The sequence below is a fragment of the Scylla paramamosain genome, chromosome 17 (genome assembly GCF_035594125.1).
Source record: "Scylla paramamosain isolate STU-SP2022 chromosome 17, ASM3559412v1, whole genome shotgun sequence".
Lineage (NCBI taxonomy): Eukaryota > Metazoa > Arthropoda > Malacostraca > Decapoda > Portunidae > Scylla > Scylla paramamosain.
Genome location: NC_087167.1, coordinates 14,295,001 through 14,317,500, shown reverse-complemented (window position 1 = coordinate 14,317,500; position 22,500 = coordinate 14,295,001). Strand labels below are relative to the sequence as shown.

At 42.5% G+C, this 22,500-nt stretch overlaps 1 pseudogene; it reads right to left on the bottom strand.

Annotated features, from left to right (window-relative positions):
- Positions 1-16,669, bottom strand: part of LOC135108614 (DNA ligase 1-like) — a 34,244-nt pseudogene extending 17,575 nt beyond the window's left edge.
- Positions 16,670-22,500: the final 5,831 nt, after the last annotated feature.

Genomic DNA, 22,500 nt, shown 5'->3' with positions numbered 1-22,500 from the left:
ACTCTTTCTTCACCGAAGCTTGAGGTGTTGCCGACCTTAACTCATTGGATTGCACTTGTCTGAAGACTCCGAGCATCTCAACAGCTGCTTTCAATATCATAGGCTAAGAAACCTTGCACTAAAAGAGAGAACACAAGAAGTGAATAGTGAAAAGAGTTAGATGTAAATGAATCAATAAACAGCGTATATCACTGAAATTAACATATAGTACGTGCGTCCAAGTAAAGGTGTTGATAAACTGTAGAAAATCTTAATAGCTTGAAACTTTTTTTTACTTATACCACTATCAAGATACACATGCGTGTAGATGTTTCAGAAGGCTTGATGCGTAGGAAATGAAAGATATGCATGCGGGCGTGTAGATGTTTCAGAAGGCTTGATGTGTAGGCAATGAAAGATATGCATGCAGGTGTGTAGATGTTTCAGAAGGCTTGATGCGTAGGCAATGAAAGATATGCATGCAGAAAAATATATCAAAATAAAATGTGAAGATATTAAAATGTTTGAGTCATAATTATGGCCTGATGTGTGTCCAAAGCCGTGAAGCGAGCACATACCTGTTATTCCTCTCTCAGTCCTCAGGTCCTGCTAAGAGAGAGAGAGAGAGAGAAAGAGAAAGAGAGAGTGGCCTTGACTCAGTAAAACTCTGTAATTAGTCCTCAAGTTTGTGTATTACGAATGCGAACTGCAGTAATTTCTCTTGATACCTCGATCTGGATTAACAACTTGATGAAGCGCTCAAGACGGAACGCTCAGAATAAGCGACTGCTTCGTCTAATAAAGCCAGATTCTCCATTTTCTATGCCACTTGTGTTAAATCATGTCATTTCCCTAGAGGCTCGTTTAGGTAACTGTAAACCGTGGTCATTCATGAACTGTTTAGTGTAGCGTACAATGATTTTACTAAAGTGACGATTTCTTCTCATTATTTTCCTTCACGTTCGAGGTACAGTGCAAAATATGAAAAATAAAAGATGGCGCTTGATAATGCCCATAATCAGAGTTAGAAACCTAATTCCTTATTTCCAACGAAAGGGTTGTGTGTTAAGAGGGTCATAGAACAGACATAGCTTTACTTGACGTTCATATTATTATTGTTATTATTATTATTATTATTATTATTATTATTATTATTACTATTATTATTATTATTATTATTATTATTATTATTATTATTATTATTATCATCATCATTATTTTTATTATCATTATTATTATTGTTATTTTTATTAATCATTATTATTATTATTATTATTTATTATTATCATTATTATTATTACTACTACTACAACAACAACTACTACTACTACTACTACTACTACTACTACTACTACTACTACTATTTTTATTACTTCTGTTATATCTTGTCTTTTGTCGTATTTTTTTTTTTTTTTCGTCTTTTTGTTGCATCTTATACTGTCTATGTCGTCGTTGTCGTCGTCATTGTTGTTGTTGTTGTTGTTGTTGTTGTTAGTGTTGTACATCTAAATGTTAATAGTTTGCAGTCCTTTTTATTCCTTATTCATATACTGCAGTACATGACCTAAGATATCGCGGGTACTCGTGGCGCCACGTTACAAATAATCAGTGCAGTCTCATTACCATAAGACCCTCACGCCGACGCACATTGACACTGGCGCACCTTATAACAATGACACCCTAACGCTGCTCCCACCATAACACTGTCCCCTAGCATAACAAAGCCACATCCTAACAGCCATGTCATAATCATTAACATCATCTCTATTAAAATCACCACTAATATATCTGTTAACATTGTCTCTCAGTGTAATAACGCCACATCCTAACATAGACACACCACAAACATCATCACTTGTAACATTATCATCAGTAACATCATCCCTACTAACATCACCACTGCTAACATCTCTGCTAACCTTGTCCCTCAGTGTAATAACGCCACATCTTAACAACACACACAAATATCGTCACTTTTAGCATGATTGTCAATAACACCACCTCTACAAACATCATTACCTGCATTATGCAACATCATCGCATTAATATAGACACACCACGGTTATCACTCGTAACATCATCAACAGTAACATCACCCCAATTAACCTCACCACCATGAACTTGACTATCAGCATCATGTAGCATCATTACATTAACATCATTATTTACCTCATCGCTTCTAACATCCTCCACACGTCCCCAGTAATGGCACACTAGTAGAGCGCAGGTTATTCCAAGGGAGAAAAGAAACAGTCTTTTTTAATGACATTCAACTGGTGCCTGGTGCCTCCCAGTGTTTCGAGGCGCACCCGAACAGCAGTGCCGGAATAGGATCAAAAGGCGGCACTGACAGGTCATTAAACGGGCGATGGGGGGTGAGTGCCAATGCAACACAAAGCAACACAGGTCGACGTGACACACTTGCCGCTGCCAACACACACAAACAGGCGCTTGCCACTCAGTATTTTTCTTCTCTCCTCTTGACTGGGTACATGTTAGGTGTTACTCTTTAAGATTAATATGTTTTAGCAGGGTCGACCTTATGGTGTGTGTGTGTGTGTGTGTGTGTGTGTGTGTGTGTGTGTGTGTGTGTGTGGTCTTGAACTTCATGTAAAGAGAAACATAAACCATTCATATCTCAAGTGCTTATCTTGGCTCGTCAGCGTTTTGGTTTAGGTCAAGCATTCTATTTTTTGCGCCACATCTTCTGCTTGTTTGGGTGTTCATGTCAATTCCTCCCTCTGGACGAGTGTTAGTGTGTGTCCTGCCAACGAGCGGTGCTTCTCACCTTCATTGTGAAAGCATTTCCTCAGCCAACATTACGATTCCAGTATGATATCTCAGAATTTATCGTTCGTCTGCCAGTATTTTCTGATAGAAAATTAAAGAGGGACAGATACAGACGGGCAAGGCAGGCAGACACACGTACGTACAGACGCAGACAGTAAAGGTTAAAACTCAAAACATCATTCTCCGAGTCAGACTTCCTCATACCTGTTTGCTCCCTTCCAGCAGCTGCTGCCGCCGCCGCCGCTGCTGCTGCCTCCCTGACTCGTATATTTTCACTCGCTGATTTGCATACGAGCGTTACCTGCATATTCATGGCGGGGTATTGGCATAATGAGGTCAAATTTGATCGCCGCAAATTGTTTATCCTCCCTGTTAGCACACAACCGTTCCTCATTCGCGCGAGGAATAATGTGGCGTAAGTTACCCTTGTGATACGCCACATTAGCGCCGTTGCCAACCTGTTGTGTGCCTGTTTTTACGTAGCTGGAGTGTGTGTGTGTGTGTGTGTGTGTGTGTGTGTGTGTGTGTGTGTGTGTGTGTGTGTGTGTGTGTGTGTGTGTGTGCGCAAGCTCTCTGATGCTATTGTTAGTGGTGATCTTCGTTTGTGTGTGTATATTTCTTTCCTTTTTGTGTACTAAACGGCTTTCATTGCGTCATGAATGTGCTAAAGGTCGTCGTCGTCGTCGTCGTTGTTGTTTTTCTTCTTCTTATCCTCTTCTTGTTCGTCTTCTTCTTTTTCTTGTTCATGTTCTTATTCTTGTTTTTCTTGTTTTTGTTGTTGTTGTTGTTGTTGTTATTTTCTTCTTCTTTTTTGTTGTTATTGTTCGTTTGATGTTTTAATGTTCCCGTTGTCATTTAAAAAAAATAGCATACAGTTTGTTTGAAAGTGCTTTACATATTCGTGTTTAATATTGCAAGCAACTAACGCATATGGCTTTCATCTTTTCTTGCCTGGAGAGAGAGAGAGAGAGAGAGAGAGAGAGAGAGAGAGAGAGAGAGAGAGAGAGAGAGAGAGAGAGAGAGAGAGAGAGAGACTTACAGCGAAATACACACACATACACACAGTAGGGTTAAGGGTGCACTCGTGAGGATGGAGAGAGTCTATTGATACAGCGCTGCTCGGTGTGTAATCTCATCTGGCCATGGATCCATAGAGTCACGGTGGAGGAGGCAGCATATCAATAGGCCGCACAGGTAAATCTTTCTCGTCATTGGGCGGGACAAGGCACGGACCAGCTGGCGGAGTGCGTGGGCTGTCGACCTCTGCTAGATAGGGGATGGGGGATGGGCACAGGGGATGATGGGGTGATGGGGGATGAGGCGGGGCGCGGGGACAGGAACTCTGAATGCTAATCCCTGGAAAATGGAATGAGGTCGTGTACGTGTTAGTTGTTGACATAGGAAATAGAGAATCACAATACAATATATTTACTTTTAATGTTTGTACGCCGTTGTTGGAGAGGAATATTTTGCCTTTACAAGAAATTATTTACCAAGTGCAGGAAAAATGTAGAAAAAACGTGTAAATATGTCTTACAGAGGAGAGCTTGGTAAGGATATTGAGATATGTTTAATAAAACTTTAAAAAGTCCGAGGGAGGAATAATTACATATTTGTAAATTTATGGAATGTTTAATGAGTGCATGATGTTGCTGTTATCCATTAAAAGAAAAATTAATGGCGCTCAGTCATCGAGAGACAGCACTGTGTTAAGTGAAAAAAATATCGTACTAAATGAATAAACAAAACAAAAGGTACGAAAATAATTATCAAACGTGGAGGTACAATTATTCCTCCCCCAACACTCGCTCAGGAAAATTATTTGCACGCAACTTTTTCCCTCCACTTACCTCCCTTCCGCCTCCCCTCTCCTCTCCTCTCCTCTCTCCTCTCCTACCCCACCGCCGCTTCTCCCCCGCCAGTGAGAAATATGCTAATTCCAGTTTGCATCACAAATATTTTCACTAACTATGAAGTTTCACCGAAGTGGATCTTTGGTGGGAGCTGCCAAGTGATTTGTCTCCATGTTTTGTTGCCTTTTATTTATTCCGCCAGCGTTGTGTGGACGTGTTTGTTTTGTTGTACAGATTGGACAAGAGTGGTCTACAATGAAATACACACACACACACACACACACACACACACACACACACACACACACACACACACACACACACACACACACACACACACACACACACACACACACACACCTCATCTATATCAAGGACAAAGGAACGTAAGATGGCATTTGGACACTTAGAAGACAGACATATCACACTGTTGCTTCCCATTTTGACCCAATGATGTCACTGCTCACGCCCACCTTCCATGATGCGGCAAACCGGTTCATGTGCGAATTCTCGTACAGTATTCACTTCGTGCAGCTGTTCGTTTACTTGCACTTAATATTTATATACTGTGTAGCACGTTAATACATCTGAGAGTTATTTTAATGCATCAGATAAACAGCACCGCCACTCGAAATCAAGACTTAAATGTATTTTTGGAGTAATTTTATTAAATGCTAAATTTATTTATTTATTTTATTTTATCTTATTTATTTATTTATTTATTTATTTATTTATTTATTTTATTTATTTATTTTATTTTTATTTATTTTTATTTTTTTATTTATTTATTTTATTTATTTATTTATTTTTTTTTTTTGTATATTCAAAACAAACGTATTACACTAATATGTAGCACATGATTAATATAAGTTTGGTGTGACACGTTTGTTTGCCTTGTTCACCACAAAACATAAAAGTAATGAATATGCTTTATATCTCCGACAAAATAATAAATAGACTTTATATGTGCACAAGTGAATAGGCTTTGTTTTCCGTAAAATAATGAACAAGCATTATCCCTGCTTTTAAACACGCAATAATAAGTACGCTTCATTCGAAAACGAGTGCAGCCCTTGACTTAAACACCTCCCGACAGATATTTCATATTTTTGAACATCTTTTCTCATGCACTAATGCTCTCACATCATTGATCATTTTAATATTTTGAATTCTAGCTATGTATAAAACTGCGCTGACTACCAATTGCCGCTACGCAGAGTGAATACACTGGAGGCCGCACGAACACTTGCTGTGGACCAATCGAATGTAAGGGAAGCTATTGATATTAGTAGATGGGGCTTCCTGTTACTGGCTGGTGTGAAGGTTTATTGGTAGGAAATAAACGTTCGATATAATTCTGTGTTGGTTTTGGCTTAAAATATCTGAATCAAAGGTGATGTAGTAGTATAAAAGTAAAATAACGACAAAATCTGAAATAACGGAGTAAAAGAAAAAGTAGGTTAGTCGTAATTATATTGTAAGCGCATATAACGATCGATATTCAAGATATGTGGTTAATAGAGAGAAGGTAGCTGTTTCACATCTCATTACTGAACACCTGTGCCATGAGCATATAGGAGAGCACTTGCGTATTTAACAAGGACATTATTGAGAGAGGTGAGGTGAAGTTTCTCTATTATCGCTTCTTCAGTTCCCCAGAGGAAGAGAGAAACGAAACTAGTTGGAATAAACTTGCTTACAATCCCTTTGTTTCTCCTCACCTTCCCCTCTCTCTCACAGTGTGTCACATTGTCTCGAGAACAGTATTCCTTGCGGTTATAGGAGGCAACAAATGATGAAATGTTTGTGGATTACAATCAACAACTATATACCACTCCACAACTCCACTACCACTACACCTGTGAATTCTACCAACACACCATTACTATACATCACAACATACCACTCTAGTAAATCACGACCCTAGACCACCATAGTGCTCCTCCACCACACTCCACCACACATCACTCCTGAGCTCCATCACGCAATCTCATCATCCTAAACTCACGTAACGCCTCACCCATCACTCCTAAACTCCATCTCTAACACCTCACCTAACCTTACCTAACATAACCTAACACCTCACCCATCACATCACTCCTGAACTCTGCCACTCAGCCTCACGACAAACACCTCGCCCATCACTAACTGCGTGCCGGAAATCGAACGGTGCGCACTTTTCACTTACCTCTTCTAATTAACTTTTCAGCAGTGGGCATTTACCTGGCGTCACTACTGGCCGGAGTGTGCTGGAGTGGCGCAATGACAGGTAATGAAGGGTTGAGGGGTGGGTGGGACTGCCTCTCACCTAGCTATTGATGGGAGGCGTAGCGTTGACCTGGTGTTTTTCTCTCGTTGTTTCAGAGACGACAAGCGATCGCAGAGATGTGGATGAAGATGAGAAGGTAAGAAAATGGTTGTTATGTTTTGTGCTGGTGTACGTATGTGTGTTTGGTGCTTAGTGGTTTCTGAAGAAGTATGATTAGATTTGTCTGGGTTTATTGTATGAATGGTTAAAAGGAAATGGCTTTTATTTGCATTTATATATAACATGTTGATAGTGTTTTATTTTTCTCTCTTTGTAAAGTCAAAGAAGTTATTATGCTTGCGTTTTTTTGTTAGGTGTTTTTTTTTTTTTTTTGGGTGGGGGGATGAGCGGAGGAGGGGGTTGGATTTTGAGTTTGACTTTTTATGAAATCGTAAGGAAATAGCCACTATGTTTGTATGCCTGTATATGGTACTAGCGTTTTCTAAAGGAGGGATATCATTTTGAGTTTATCTTGCTGTATGAATAGGTAAAGAAATTAGTATTATTCTGTATATCTAGTATTTGTTTGATAGAGAGATAAAATATTGAACTGGTCAAGCCTGGTAAACTAGATTTTTCATACTATTTTTGTATTTCTTCCTGCCTAAGACATGAAATGTTTCAAAAGATGAGTATGAAGACACCTCGGAGAATAAACCTGAATGACTCTCCAAATTCAGCTTATTTTTGTGGGAATGCCATTGTAAACGGATTCTTTCATTCTTCTTGTGCCCTAGACCAGTTTTTTTCAGGCGTATAAAAAAAAAAAAAAAAGTTAAGGACAAAAGACTCTGACAATCTGAACTACAGAAATGAGAAAATGACAACATGGAGAACAGGTTAAGAACAATGTCTCTGAGTTATAATATTTCCCTTGTGCGGACATCCAAAGAAACGAGGAGAGAGAGCGAGACAGCTTACTACCAAACAAACAAACACAGAGTTGGTATTTATTGGGAAGGGAATTTTTTGTACGTGATCAGGAAAGAGAGATGCGTCGTGTATTCCTGCCACGTGTGTGTTCCCGCTGGGAGGGAGGCAGGCAGGAGACCCGGCCTGCAGGTTCTTGGGTGGCAGAGAAGGAAGGAGGGAGGGACGTGAGGGGCTGGAGGCAGGGAGGGAGGGACGGATGGATAAAAGGTGAGATGGAATGAGGGTTGGAAGAAATGGATACAGACGAACTGACGGGAATCTGACAAGAATCCTTAAAAGAAATGTGTCAAAACAATGCTCCGCGCGTGTGTGTGTGTGTGTGTGTGTGTGTGTGTGTGTGTGTGTGTGTGTGTGTGTGTGTGTGTGTGTATAAACTTCAAAGTACAATTATTTGAATTATACAATATAACCAGTGTATGTTTTTCTCGCTTAATAGAGTATAATACGAAGCGAAAGATTCAAATGTGCTCGCAGTAAAACCGTCCATACATTTTTTATTTATTTTTTATTTTTCCTCCTCCTTTTCCTCCTCTTCCTCCTCCTCCTCCTCCTCCTCCTCCTCCTCCTCCTCCTCCTCCTCCTCCTCCTCCTCCTCCTCCTTCTCCTCCTCTTTTTCTTTCCCTGTTCTGTACCACATAATTTTTATTCGACCCTCAAACTTTTCCACCCGGGATCGTACACTTTTCTCATCGTTTCCTCCTCTCAGTAATATTTTTCATGCGAATCTTCGACACTTCCATTATTCTGCGGTGGTGGTGGCCGCCACTGTTGTCGTCAGCGCCATCGTTGTCGATATCATTCTCCTCGTCATCGCTGTTGTAATTGTCGTCGTCGTCGTCGTCGTCGTCGTCGTCGTCGTCGTCGTCGTCGTCGTCCTCCTCCTCCTCCTCCTCCTCCTCCTCCTCCTCCTCCTCCTCCTCCTCCTCCTCCTCCTCCTCCTCCTCCTCCTCCTCCTCCTCCTCCTCCTCCCTTGGTTATCAATGTACAAAGGTAATTACGGTATTAAGTTTCATCTCAAGGAGCTCTGCGCACTGAATTCCAGAAGCATTTCCATCGCTAACCAGTTCTCTGGTGTGATCTCATCTTCTCTGTGGTCTCCTGCCCTAGTTCCGCAGTTCCAAGAAGCCCATGGAGTGACTTTTCGACAAGGATCGTGTCTTGCAAATGATGCCTGTCATGGAAACTATAACCTTACTTTATTTCACAATTTAAACTTAGAAGCTAATATGTCAGGTTGGAACAAAATCATTCTCCCATCAACTACTCCATTATTATTTTTTTTTTTCGTATATTTTCGTCTTAACACTACTATGCTTTTTTTCTTAACGCCGGTAGTACGCTAACATTAAGGTAAGACGAAGGAGCGGTACTATTATATCCCTCCTCTTATTCCAATATCCTTAATAAAGATCCCAAGAGTAGTACACAAATATGGATAACTTTCTAATGAGCCGATATGTTTTCTGTAACCCAATACGCCTATGTTCATGTAGTCTTGTCTCCTCCTCCTTCTCCCTCCTCCTCCTCCTCCTCCTCCTCCTCCTCCTCCTCCTCCTCCTCCTCCTCCTCCTCCTCCTCCTCCTCCTTATAGGTATGGAGCTGTATAAACTCGTATAAAGTTGTGTTCTCAATTTTCTCGTGCCATTAAAATGGTGGAAGGAGAAGCGTTCGGGAAAATCCTTCTTATTTCCCAGTTTTGGCCTCACACACAAGAGTAGTAATGACCTTTAGAATAGAGTGTAGTTACCTCAAGCAGGTAACTTCGTTATAAGCCAACAAACTTTCTGCTACCCCGCTCTTCTTACGTGCTGTATCTCCTCCTCCTCCTCCTCCTCCTCCTCCTCCTCCTCCTCCTCCTCCTCCTCCTCCTCCTCCTCCTCCTCTTCCTCCTCCTCCTAATTGCCTTGCTTCAGTGATGCTCCGAGAAAATATTTTCAAAGCTGCCTCATTACGATCTTAAGTCTTGACATCATTATATAGCGACCCCGACACGGCGTCCCCAACGCACCTCCTCCTCCTCCTTCTCCCCCTCCTCCTCCTCCTGCTTCTCCACGGCCACTTTTCTCTCGTCTCTCCGCATTTTGCCTCATTATTCCCCACTCGCCCCGCTTCGCCTCTTGCCCTCATGCCGTACGCATTCCTCACCGCCTGCTCAGCGCCTCCCCCACCTCCCATCCCCCAATCCCCCATGAGTCTGCCTCCTCTCAAACTGCCGCCTGCTCTTCCCAGATTTATCATGCATCCTCATCCTTTTATTTATCTTGTGTGTTTTCTTTCTTTTTTTCTTTCTTTCTTTCTTCCTTTCTTTTTTAGGGGTCTGGTTTTGGTGGTGGTGATGGTTTCTTCTTCTTCTTCTTCTTCTTCTTCTTCTTCTTCTTCTTCTTCTTCTTCTTCTTCTTCTTCTTCTTCTTCTTCTTCTTCTTCTTCTTCTTCTTCTTCTTCTTCTTCTTCTTCTTCTTCTTCTTCTTCTTCTTCTTCTTCTTCTTCTTCTTCTTCTTCTTCTTCTTCTTCTTCTTCTTCTTCTTCTTCTTCTTCTTCTTCTTCTTCTTCTTCTTCTTCTTCTTCTTCTTCTTCTTCTTCTTCTTCTTCTTCTTCTTCTTCTTCTTCTTCTTCTTCTTCTTCTTCTTCTTCTTCTTCTTCTTCTTCTTCTTCTTCTTCTTCTTCTTCTTCTTCTTCTTCTTCTTCTTCTTCTTCTTCTTCTTCTTCTTCTTCTTCTTCTTCTTCTTCTTCTTCTTCTTCTTCTTCTTCTTCTTCTTCTTCTTCTTCTTCTTCTTCTTCTTCTTCTTCTTCTTCTTCTTCTTCTTCTTCTTCTTCTTCTTCTTCTTCTTCTTCTTCTTCTTCTTCTTCTTCTTCTTCTTCTTCTTCTTCTTCTTCTTCTTCTTCTTCTTCTTCTTCTTCTTCTTCTTCTTCTTCTTCTTCTTCTTCTTAATCTTCCGTCTTCTCTGCCTCCCCCTCCCCCTTCCTCCGTCCCTCTCACTCCACCCTTCTCATTTTTTTTCACAACACTTTTAATAATTCATCTTCACTTCCCGTGCATCGCCTCTCTCTCCTTCCCCACATGTCATTATGATCATACTTTTTTACTCTTTATTGGCAACTTGTCTTCTTTTCAAGGGACACGATTTTCTCATCCCCCCCACCCCATTGTTGTTTTTTTCTTTGCATCTTTCATAAGGTACTGATACACTTCCTTCCAACACTTTTTTCCTATTTTTTTCTTCTGTTTATTGTTCCCATACGTAATTCTTGATCCTATGTTTATTTTTTGCATGTTTATTTTTTTTTACCTGATGTTCTTTTTTTCTTCTTTCTTTTTTTTTTGTTTTCATTACTTGGACTTCTCTTTCCTCCCTCCATTTCACCCCTGCAATCTTTTTTTCCTTACATACTCTTTACCTCCTCTTCCTCTTCCTTCTCTTCCTCCACTCCCTTACCTCCATTTATCTGTGCCGGTTTTATACTATCAATCTCTCTCTCTCTCTCTCTCTCTCTCTCTCTCTCTCTCTCTCTCTCTCTCTCTCTCTCTCTCTCTCTCTCTCTCTCTCTCTCTCTCTCTCTCTCTCTCTCTCTCTCTCTCTCTCTCTCTCTCTCTGCCCACACCTCCATACTCATCACCACTTCCTCCATTACTCCTTCACTTCAATCTTTTTTCCCCCTCACCTTCCCCACCAGCTTTGTTCCACACCACATAGCCTTCACGTTTACCTCCAGTCTAATGCCCCTTCATCTTCCGTCTCTCTCCCTCTTTCTCTTTCCCCTTCACCATTCCCCTTCATCCTTCTTCCCTTAACTATCACTCTGAGCACACTCTTTCTTCCCCCAACTCATTCACCATTACCTTTTCTCTCTCTCTCTCTCTCTCTCTCTCTCTCTCTCTCTCTCTCTCTCTCTCTCTCTCTCTCTCTCTCTCTCTCTCTCTCTCTCTCTCTCTCTCTCTCTCTCTCTCTCTCTCTCTCTCTCTCTCTCTCTCTCTCTCTCTCTCTCTCTCTCTCTCTCTCATTTCCTCCCTCCTTACTTCATTCATTCATTCCATGTAAGCATCTCCTCGTCCTTCCTTTCTTGTTCCTCTTACTTGTCGTCCCTCATGCCCTCCCTCACCCGTCTTGTCCCAACTTTCCTCTCCTCTCTCCTCCCTGCTTCATTTGTTTCCATCTCCCTCCACCTCATTTATCCATTTTACGCTCGTCCGTGCCATGTCCTGCCCCATCCCTAACACGTTTCCTGACCCACTCTACTTCACTTCATCCTTCCTTCTTTCCTTTCTTTCTTCCCTTCCTCGCTATTCTCTTCCTCTATGTCTCCTCCTTTCCTTTCTTTTTCCTTCCCCCACTCCCTGGTTCCTTTGCTTGTCCTGCTCGTGTGTCTGTGTGTGTGTGTGTGTGTGTGTGTGTGTGTGTGTGTGTGTGTGTGTGTGTGTGTGTGTGTGTGTGTGTGTGTGTGTGTGTGTGTGTGTGTGTGTGTGTGTATGTTTCTGTCTCCCTCTTTCCTCGACCTTTCTCCTTCCTCCCTCTCTCTTCGTGGTCTTGTGTTCCTTTCCTTCTGTCATTTATATTGTGTTTTCTATCATCTTTCACGGTGGCCGAGTTTTTAAAAGTTGAGTCTGGAAGTTAGTTTTTAGTTTTTCCTGCCAACTTTTACCAAATACCTGCCGGAGTTCTTGTTGAGTTTCGTCATTTTTCCTCTTAAGTGTAAATATTTTAGCTTCTCCGCCCACCCAGACCAGTCCAGCCCAGTCCAGTCTTCCCTTGCCTTGCCTTGCCTCGCCTTGCCTTGCCTTGCCCTGCCCTGCCCTCCTCCTCTTCCTCCTCCTTCTTTTGCTGTTTTGCTCTCTCTCTCTCTCTCTCTCTCTCTCTCTCTCTCTCTCTCTCTCTCTCTCTCTCTCTCTCTCTCTCTCTCTCTCTCTCTCTCTTGTCCGTCCGTCTGTCTATGTGGTTTTCTGCAGTATATCCTCCCTCTCTCTCTTTTCCCCTCCTCTCCTCTTGCTGCTGTCTTTGAAATTCGCGTATGTATATCGAAAAAATGTAAAATCAGAATAAATATAAACAAAAATTCGCGAGGGTCTTGCATGTTATTGTATTTTGATATTGATTTCTGTTTTTATTTTCTTTCAATCCTATAAAATTTCCTTCGGACTTTTGCATGGCTCAAGGTTTTTCGTTCCTGATTTCTGTATATCTTGGCGAGGGGAGAGGTGGAGAGGGGGAGGGGAAGGGGTGTGGTAGGTACCGCGGTGGCCAGTCCAGTCTTGCATTGCTGTTTTGTGTTCCTGCGCGGTAGTAGAAGTGCTTGTTCCAATAATTGTAGGGCCACGTATATCTCGTGTGTGTGTCTGTGTGTGTATGTGTGTGTGTGTGTGTGTGTGTGTGTGTGTGTGTGTGTGTGTGTGTGTGTGTGTGGGAGGTGGGGTAGATGTGAATCTTTTTGTTTGCCTGTTTGTGTATGGCCATGTGTGTTCAATAGAGAGAGAGAGAGAGAGAGAGTGGTAGTAGGTAAGTCCACCTCACACACACACACACACACACACACACACACACACACACACACACACACACACACACACACACACACACACACACACACACACACACACACACACACACACACACACACACACACACACACACACACACACACACACACACACACACACACACACACACACACACACACACACACACACACACACACACACACACACACACACACACACACACACACATTACTGAACATTTTGAACAACCCAAAGTATAAATCACTGAACAGGTGTACTCATCTATGTGATCCAAATGAGGAGGCGTCAAGAAAGCTAAAGTCGACAGGTTTCAAGTGAGCTGTTTTCCTTAGTGATTGCTTACATTAGTAATTAGTGAGGATAAAGTGGCTAGAGAGCTCCATAACTCATAAAGGTACCCCTTCTCGTGGTATCATCCCTCTAGTATGTATTTTTTAAGTGTATCGACGCATTGACTGGTTACGAAACTCTCAGGAAGGCTGTCGTGGCGAGGGCTCTGGGATGGCTGTGGGTGACGTGTGTTTCTTGTAATGTTTTCTTTTTTCTCACCGTCCAGGGTTGTCAGGTCACGAGTCACGGGGTGCTGGATATCAGGGTCACGATGGAGCACCCAACCCTGAAAGAATGGTTCTTGTTTGAGAGAGAGAGAGAGAGAGAGAGAGAGAGAGAGAGAGAGAGAGAGAGAGAGAGAGAGAGAGAGAGAGAGAGAGAGAGAGAGAGAGAGAGAGAGAGAGAGAGAGAGAGAGTTGAGTTTGCTCGTGCGTATTTTGTACATATGTTTTTCCAAGAATAAAATATCGGATTGCGAATAGTCGGTGAATCGGCGAGGCTGTGGTTAAGCAGGTTGGTGAGGCCAGCAGAGCGCATCACTGACGGTCCCGCGGAAAGGTCGCGAGAAAAGAGATTCAGGCTTCAAAAACACCTCGTCAAATATTTAATCCTTTCCGGGAGGAAACGAGGGAGAGGACTTGTGTGGAAAGAAGGAGAAATAGAGGAACCGGAAAGGAGAGAAATAAGTGGGAGAAGGGGTAAAGAAAGAAACGAGAAAGGAAGGAACAAGAGGGGAAGCCGAGAGTCTCTGGCAAAAGCGTTAGTTATGGAAAGCTCAGGAAGAGGGGAAGACATAGCCGTTCTTGCTTTCCCGAGCGGGCTTACGTTGGCGAGCACTGAGGGGACGCCCGCCAGATGGCATCATGTTTGTGGGCGACGCAGGAAAGTGTGGAGTCAGCTGCTCGACCACCCTTAGAGATCAGGAGAGATGTGAGACGTGAAGGAGATAGGAAGAGGAGGAGAAGATTGAAGAGGAGGAGGAGGAAGAAGAGGAATGGTCTGGGAAGGCACAAGAGAGGAGCTGCACAAGAGGCTTCCAGTGGGGAGGAGGACGAGTGCCTCGGCAAGGCAGGCAGCGGCAGGATCTCATTACTAGGAAATGACAGTGTTCACTATGGTGACCTTGAAGCGAGATAAATATGCCAATGAATCTACATAGGCTTACACAGGAAGCCTTACATTTACTCAGAATTTGCAGTAGCAGTCACACTGTCTAGTTAAACATCGATGTAGCGGAACCGATATCCGGCCAACAGACCTATTGTCATTATACAATACTTATATTTACAGTACGAGTATAACATCTCTGACTTTCTTTCCTCCTTCCTTCCTTTCCTCTCCTTCTTATTATTGTCTTTTCTGTTATCCTCTCTCCCTATCTTTACCGCCACGCAACTGAGGTGAGTGGCTTTTGAAAAATTACAGGTCGAGATCCTTATGCATAACAAGTCTGCCAAGCAACTCAGTTAGTGGACGCACCGGACATCATCAATAATAAAAAGTCGCGAGAAAATATGAATTGAAAAAATATTATTCAGTTTTTGTTTTTTTTTACTATCCTTTCCTTCAGCAAACAGTAAAAGAGTTTATCGTAAAGAATATGCTTTTTATACATCGTCTATCGAAAGAGAAAACAGCTTGTCTATGTATATTATACTCTGTATCATTTCAGTTGCACTTCCATAGCTGGGCTCAATATATCATTATCGCATCGTTTTCTTCATTATTTACTGAACCTTACGATGTAACTATAATTCAGTTTCATATAGTTTCTTCTGTGAGAATAAGAAATGGCGTTCAATACAAGCTTATTCATATGATCTTCATAACATTTATTAATAACAAATAGTTTCCTTCCATATGATTACATTAAAACTTTACTTTTCCTCCGTGCACAGCCAGTCTTAATATTAATAAGATTACTGTTATCTCAGCGTAAAGAAATTCTGTAAAATCAGCGAGAGAGAGAGAGAGAGAGAGAGAGAGAGAGAGAGAGAGAGAGAGAGAGAGAGAGAGAGAGAGAGAGAGAGAGAGAGAGAGAGAGAGAGAGAGAGAGAGAGAGAGAGAGAGAGAGAGAGAGAGAATGTGTAAAGAGGAAAGCCAAAGACTAAAATGAAAATATCCACGGCGTCTGTACGAGTTTGCCGACAATGAGGTGGCGGTCGACGCGGGGAAGCTCACTTGGTTTAAGCCGAGCATTTCAAACTCCCCTCAGCATGTGTCAACACGGACGCGACGGCCCCCCTCCTCTCCTCCCTTCCCTCTCCTCCTTCACTATCCCCTCTCCGCCTACAATCCTGTGTCTCCTCGCTTATCTGTCTGTCTGTCTGCCTGTGTCTGTCCCTGTCCGTTTGTCTGTCTGTCTCCGTCTCATTTGTGTGTGTGTGTGTGTGTGTGTGTGTGTACCCACGCCGTCCAGAAGAGCAGCAACAGCAGCCAAGGCAAACATGAGGTGGGTATCGAGCTGAGGGTGGGAATGAGGCCGGCATAATGGCAAAGTTTAAGTCAGAATAGACAAGCAGAGGGAGGACGGCGTGGGCTGGGTGATAATGACTCCTGGAAGTGCTGCCGCCTCGGGGAACTGGTTCGTCTTAGCTCTTGCGTCTGAAGTAGTGAAGAGAGGCTGCTGCGTGCCCTTGGTGCTGGGGACAGGCCGGCACGAAGAGTTTTAGTTGCTTATCTTTCTTTTCTTCACTCTCACTTTCCAGTTTGACTTCTATTAAAGGAAAGAATAGTGTGTTTATACTACATCTACTTGTGCTCTTTAATGCATATGTGAGTCTAGGATGTATGACTAAGTTAGGAATATATGTTTGTTGCTTTTACGGTAATATTACAAAAGCAAAGTACCTGGATTTGGCGTTCAGAACAGGTGTAATTAAGTTGTTTCGGTTCCCTGTGACGAGAATCCTTGATGCCGAATCTCGACTGCTTCAAACTCCGACTCTCAACTTGGACTCCCATGTTTGGACGCCCCAAGTCTGTAACCAAGATTTGAGGTGCGGCGCGGACACAGGGTGAACATTTACCCAGCTGGCGGGATTTGTTGTCAGCTCGGAGGGTGATACGAAGAGCTGAGTCTGGTAATAAGTTTAAAAATAAATTACAACATAGTTCGGATGAAGAAAAGAGAAAATGAGTTGTTTTTTTTTTACACTCACACACACACACACACACACACACACAGAGAGAGAGAGAGAGAGAGAGAGAGAGAGAGAGAGAGAGAGAGAGAGAGAGAGAGAGAGAGAGAGAGAGAGAGAGAGAGAGAGAGAGAGAGAGAGAGAGAGAAATAGGAGGGGCAGGCTAGGTAACCTGTATGTACCTGTATGTAGCAGTTACCTGTCTTGGAAGGGAGAAGGCACATCCTCTTAACTTCCCACCAGCAATCACCTTGGACGTAAAGGAGCGGAGGCCAAATACTTTTCCGTAAACTCTGTCGGCGACCAGATCTTTGTTTGCACATTTCCCACCCAAAATTGAGATAAACTCGGAAAGTTGCACAGTACCTTGGCTCCTCACGTAAGTTTTGAATAATCTGGGCTTCCTGCACGACGAAGATGAGACTCTTAAATTTCCTGGTCCTCTCACGCCTTAGCCCGTGTCGACATACTGTTTTACGCTAATTGACTCACCTGCCTTGACTTGTGGCGGCAAACACTGTGATACACTGCAGCGCGACGCTACACCTCGCACAGAAACAATTTAGAAATCCATATTCATGTATTGGAGCAACTGAAACTGCGCTTCTTTTTATTTCCTCTCTCTCTCTCTCTCTCTCTCTCTCTCTCTCTCTCTCTCTCTCTCTCTCTCTCTCTCTCTCTCTCTCTCTCTCTCTCTCTCTCTCTCTCTCTCTCTCTCTCTCTCTCTCTCTCTCTCTCTCTCTCTCTCTCTCTCTCTCTCTCTCTCTATATATATATATATATATATATATATATATATATATACACGAGTATATGTATGTATATATATATATATATATATATATATATATATATATATATATATATATATATATATATATATATATATATATATATATATCGTTCTTGCCTCTGAAATATAGACATCGTGATTGCGAAATTCTTGCTTGACACACACTATGCTTATGAATTCATTTGTTTTCAGAGCAATTAAATTTTCAACGATGCCTCTAATCTTTATCGTTCCCTGCGAGAATGGAAAATACGTTTTACAAGAAAAATAAAACTTATGTGATCGGCGTGTTTTTCTAAGAGGAGAAGAGGAGAGGGAAAGGGAAGAGTCAACATGTGGTGCCCTCATGGTGACACTGTCAATACAGGGGGCCCACATCCACACTGCTGATTCCGCTACTATCACTACCACTACCTCCCATCCACACCATACCATATTTTGTCAACATCCACCACCACCACGCACTTACTGTATTCAAAATTTCCTTTAGCTGTATTACTTTGTATTCTAAAATCACGTTAAACCACATCCTCGTGTATCATTATTCACAACATACGTTACAATGCACCACCATGACACATGTCTACTAACAACAACACACTAATAAACATGCTGCCTGAACTACCAGCACCATTAAACAAACTCACCACACCACACTGCACCATCACCAATCATCAAGTACGCAAGAAAGTTTGATGGAAAAAAAAAGTCAGAAAATTAACAATACATTAACACACCAGAATGAAAAATAATCCCGTAATTTCTTGTTTGTGAGTGTTATATCATGCAGCACGGCACGTGGATAAGAGCGAGGGAAGGAGAGGATGACGGGTAAGAGAAATTATTCAACTTCAAGCGCAAGTCTGAGCAAAGCACACAACAGGCGCCTGAATCACAAGTAACTTAACCGCGGTGTTTGTAACCCGTAGACTTGAGATGCAGCGGGTCCTGAACGGAAGCTGTGCGTGGTGGAGTTAGGAGATGAGGTGAGACGAAATACAGTTTAGGTTATTTTATTTAGTTATGAGAGAGAGAGAGAGAGAGAGAGAGAGAGAGAGAGAGAGAGAGAGAGAGAGAGAGAGAGAGAGAGAGAGAGAGAGAGAGAGAGAGAGAGAGAGAGATTGACACAGATAAGTATAGAGATAGACAAACAGAAACAGAAATAGAGATAAAATCAGTGAAAGAGAAACTAACAGACACAGACAGACGGATTCACAAAGCTTCAGACACTTGCAGACAGACACAAAAAAAAAAAAAGAGACAAGACACATTCTCCTTTTCTGTCTTCTCTTTGCCTTTCTTCCTTATCTTCCTTACGTCTTCCATTCTCTCCCAAATCTAAACATTCAACGTAACCAAGGCTTCTCCTCTCACTCCAGCCTTACCTTTCTTCCACTGCCTGAGGGCGATAGGTTGCTTTGTCCCCTTCCCTTTCCTTCCCTTCATCATTCTTTCCCTCCCTCTGTCCTCCTTCCCCTCACACTCTTCTCTCACCACAATGACAGCCAGAGAGAGAGAGAGAGAGAGAGAGAGAGAGAGAGAGAGAGAGAGAGAGAGAGAGAGAGAGAGAGAGAATGCCCGTGTTGAGTTTATCGACCGGCACTGAAATATCACTTGGCAGCGGTCTGAATAAAGTTTGTTCTTGGCGCTGCATGTATGTACGTTGTCCATTTGCGTAATGTTTTGTAAAGGAAGCACTTTTGTGAGTAAAACGACATATAAAGGATTGCAGTTTTATATTTCAGTGCTCACTCCCATCCCGCCTCTCTTTTTCTTCCATTGTGAAGAGTTAAGTGGTTTTCCATTATTTACTCCAGCCTCTACCACGCTACAATTAATACATTTTTTAAAGCTCTTTTTTTCTATGCTTTCTCTCTCTCTCTCTCTCTCTCTCTCTCTCTCTCTCTCTCTCTCTCTCTCTCTCTCTCTCTCTCTCTCTCTCTCTCTCTCTCTCTCTCTCTCTCTCTCTCTCTCTCTCTCTCTCTCTCTAAAACAAATCTATCTCCCTCATATTGTACTGAATAATGTATCAACAAAAATGTGATCTGATTCTCATCTCATTTCCTCTTGAATTCTCCATACTACCTGCTTTCTTCATCATAACAGTACCTCCCTTCCCCCCATTCTCTCAGTCTTCCACTCTTTTACTCTTCCACCCTTTCTCCCCTACTCTCCCACCCTCTCCCCTGCTCTCCTTTCTCCCTCTACACCCTCATAACAAAACTCACCGAGGCCATCACAAGCTAATCCCCTCCATTTTATTTTCCATGGCGAACAGGAAGACGTCATTTCTTTTTTAATGACTCTATATCGACGAGGTGCATCCATTTTACGCCACTCCGCCACAAACCCCCCGCCCGGTGAGACAATATTGGTCTTATAATAGGCGGAAAATGAGGTTGTTTGGCCGAAGAAGTGGCGTGGAGAAGCCCGGCATTGGTATGTATGAGGATGTGAGGGTGGTGTGAGACGCGCACGGCTTGGAGATGTAGCGGTGGTGGGGAAGTCTTTTTTTTCTATTGCGGAAGAGAGAGAAAGAGAGAGGATGCCTAGTTAGTTGTGTATGAGATGGAGGTATACAGGTAGAAGTGGCTCTAGAGGGAGATATGAAAGTAAGGGTTTGGACGGGATGGAAGGGAGCAAGGAACTGTACTGGTCTAGATTTTGTCTGGCTTTATTTCTTCTCTTAGACCTGAGTAAAGTAAACACGTGGGTGAATTGTTTTGTTGATGAAGTTGTACAGACGACGGCACGTTCCAGAGAGACTAAGGCCGACAAAACGCACACACACACACACACACACACACACACACACACACACACACACACACACACACACACACACACACACACACACACACACACACACACACACACACACACACACACACACACACACACACACACCAAACATATCGGTCTCAAGTAAAGGGCACTTCGATTTTGTGTGTCGTCCGCACTGATAACCATAGAGCAAATGTTGGAAAAGACATTCAGTTCCCTTACAATTTTCAGCTGCTTCTCGTCTTCCTATGGTAGTCCCGTCTGGAGCTGATATGGTAATGTCATCATACCGTAAATCCATCCTGCAGGCCCCACTTACCACACACTTACACACACATTCTTCTATATACAGTTTATGGCACAACGCATCATATGGCTCCTTACCTATAGTTCTAAATGCATTGTTCCTGCATTTTTCTGCCTCACTTTGTTATCACTAATAATCGGTGCATGTACAAGATGAACTGACCGATTTGGATAACTATATAACAACCAACCACGAGTCATTCCTCCAGCACGTTTGGCATCCTTGTGCTCCAGTAGCTGACGCGTAGATATGATTGTCGTGTTTAGCATCCTCTGTAGTGGAGCTCTTAACCTCACCTAAACGACGGCTGCTGTATACTTTCTAGGTTATATGAGCTTCTCTGACAGGTGGCCCTCTGTCCTGCCCCATAGCTTCCCATCCACAGAGAAGCGGAATGCTGCTATCCTGCGTCATCCTTCATCTATCATCGTAACAACAGACGCGCCAGTATCTGTAAAAGGAACGAGCTAGACATAAAGGAGAGAGACGCATCACGTACCGATCATGGACGGGAACATGCGTACGCACCTCTCGGGTTGTCTGTCCGCGGGGAAAAACAAAGTACCGACAACTATGTGAAAGGCTCCAGACGTTAAGATGAGTTCACGTCCAGTGCAAAGTCAATTTGTTGGTGAGACAAGAAATATTTGGCACATACAGCAGGAAGAAGTTGTATTTTCAATGTAGTTGTCAGTCATTATCTGGTGCATAGCTACACTACTCTCATCTTTGTCATGCAGTGTTTCATACCCTCCAGATACAAGGCTTTAAAGAGAGAGAGAGAGAGAGAGAGAGAGAGAGAGAGAGAGAGAGAGAGAGAGAGAGAGAGAGAGAGAGAGAGAGAGAGAGAATGTTGGCCATCGATAATGAAGCATCGTTCACAAGGAAAATGTTAACATTATTCTTATAAGTTTATTGGTAATGCGTTACATTTAACAGATATAACCCAAGATTGACTTCCGTGACACATGAGTGAAGCACTTACTAAAACAGCCTCCCTAAAAGTTTGTGTTCTGTAACGTCTCCCTGGGGGTCAAACCTCATATGACTGTAAGCCCTATGAATTTTTGTGAGATACAAGACATGAATTGTTTGAATAAAACATGGGTAACATACAGTATATTTTTATGGAAAATTTGTCCCTTACTGTAATAGCCCATGGAATGCACCAAAGCGGATTTTCTCAGTATTCAAAATTATCCCAAACTTTCGGCGACACTGGAGAAGATAAAAACTTGGATTATATAGAAACCCGACAGTATAAGTAATCATATTATATCAAGTTGTCATGAATGATATTTTGTAACTAACGGCAAAGTTTCTCGACGCTCACATCTTAGCGAAAACATTTATGTCTCGATAAAACGAATTGCATGACTGCACGCCACGGAGTTGTTCGTTGAGGTGAATTGTCTTTCAACAGCGGAATTCAAGTCGATCTCTCTTCTTTTCGCAGCAGGTCGTTGTAAGCTTCACATATCCCTCACTAGGTATCTGGCAACCTCAAGGCAACAGAGGATAAGAATTGGGGTACAGATGGACACTGAGGTTCCTGCTTGAAATAGAAATGTGATGTATCTGTGTGATATCTAACTCAAGGCAGAATATGTAACATTCCCTCGCAGCTCAACACATTCTGCTGTTCTTCGCAGTTTCTCAATATGCTTTGTTAAGCACATCTTTAATTAAGAGGCCTCAATTGGCTATAAACAAAGCAAGAACCAGAGTTCCCAACGGATATTTATTGTTTCTTCACTCAAGGCGAACTGTA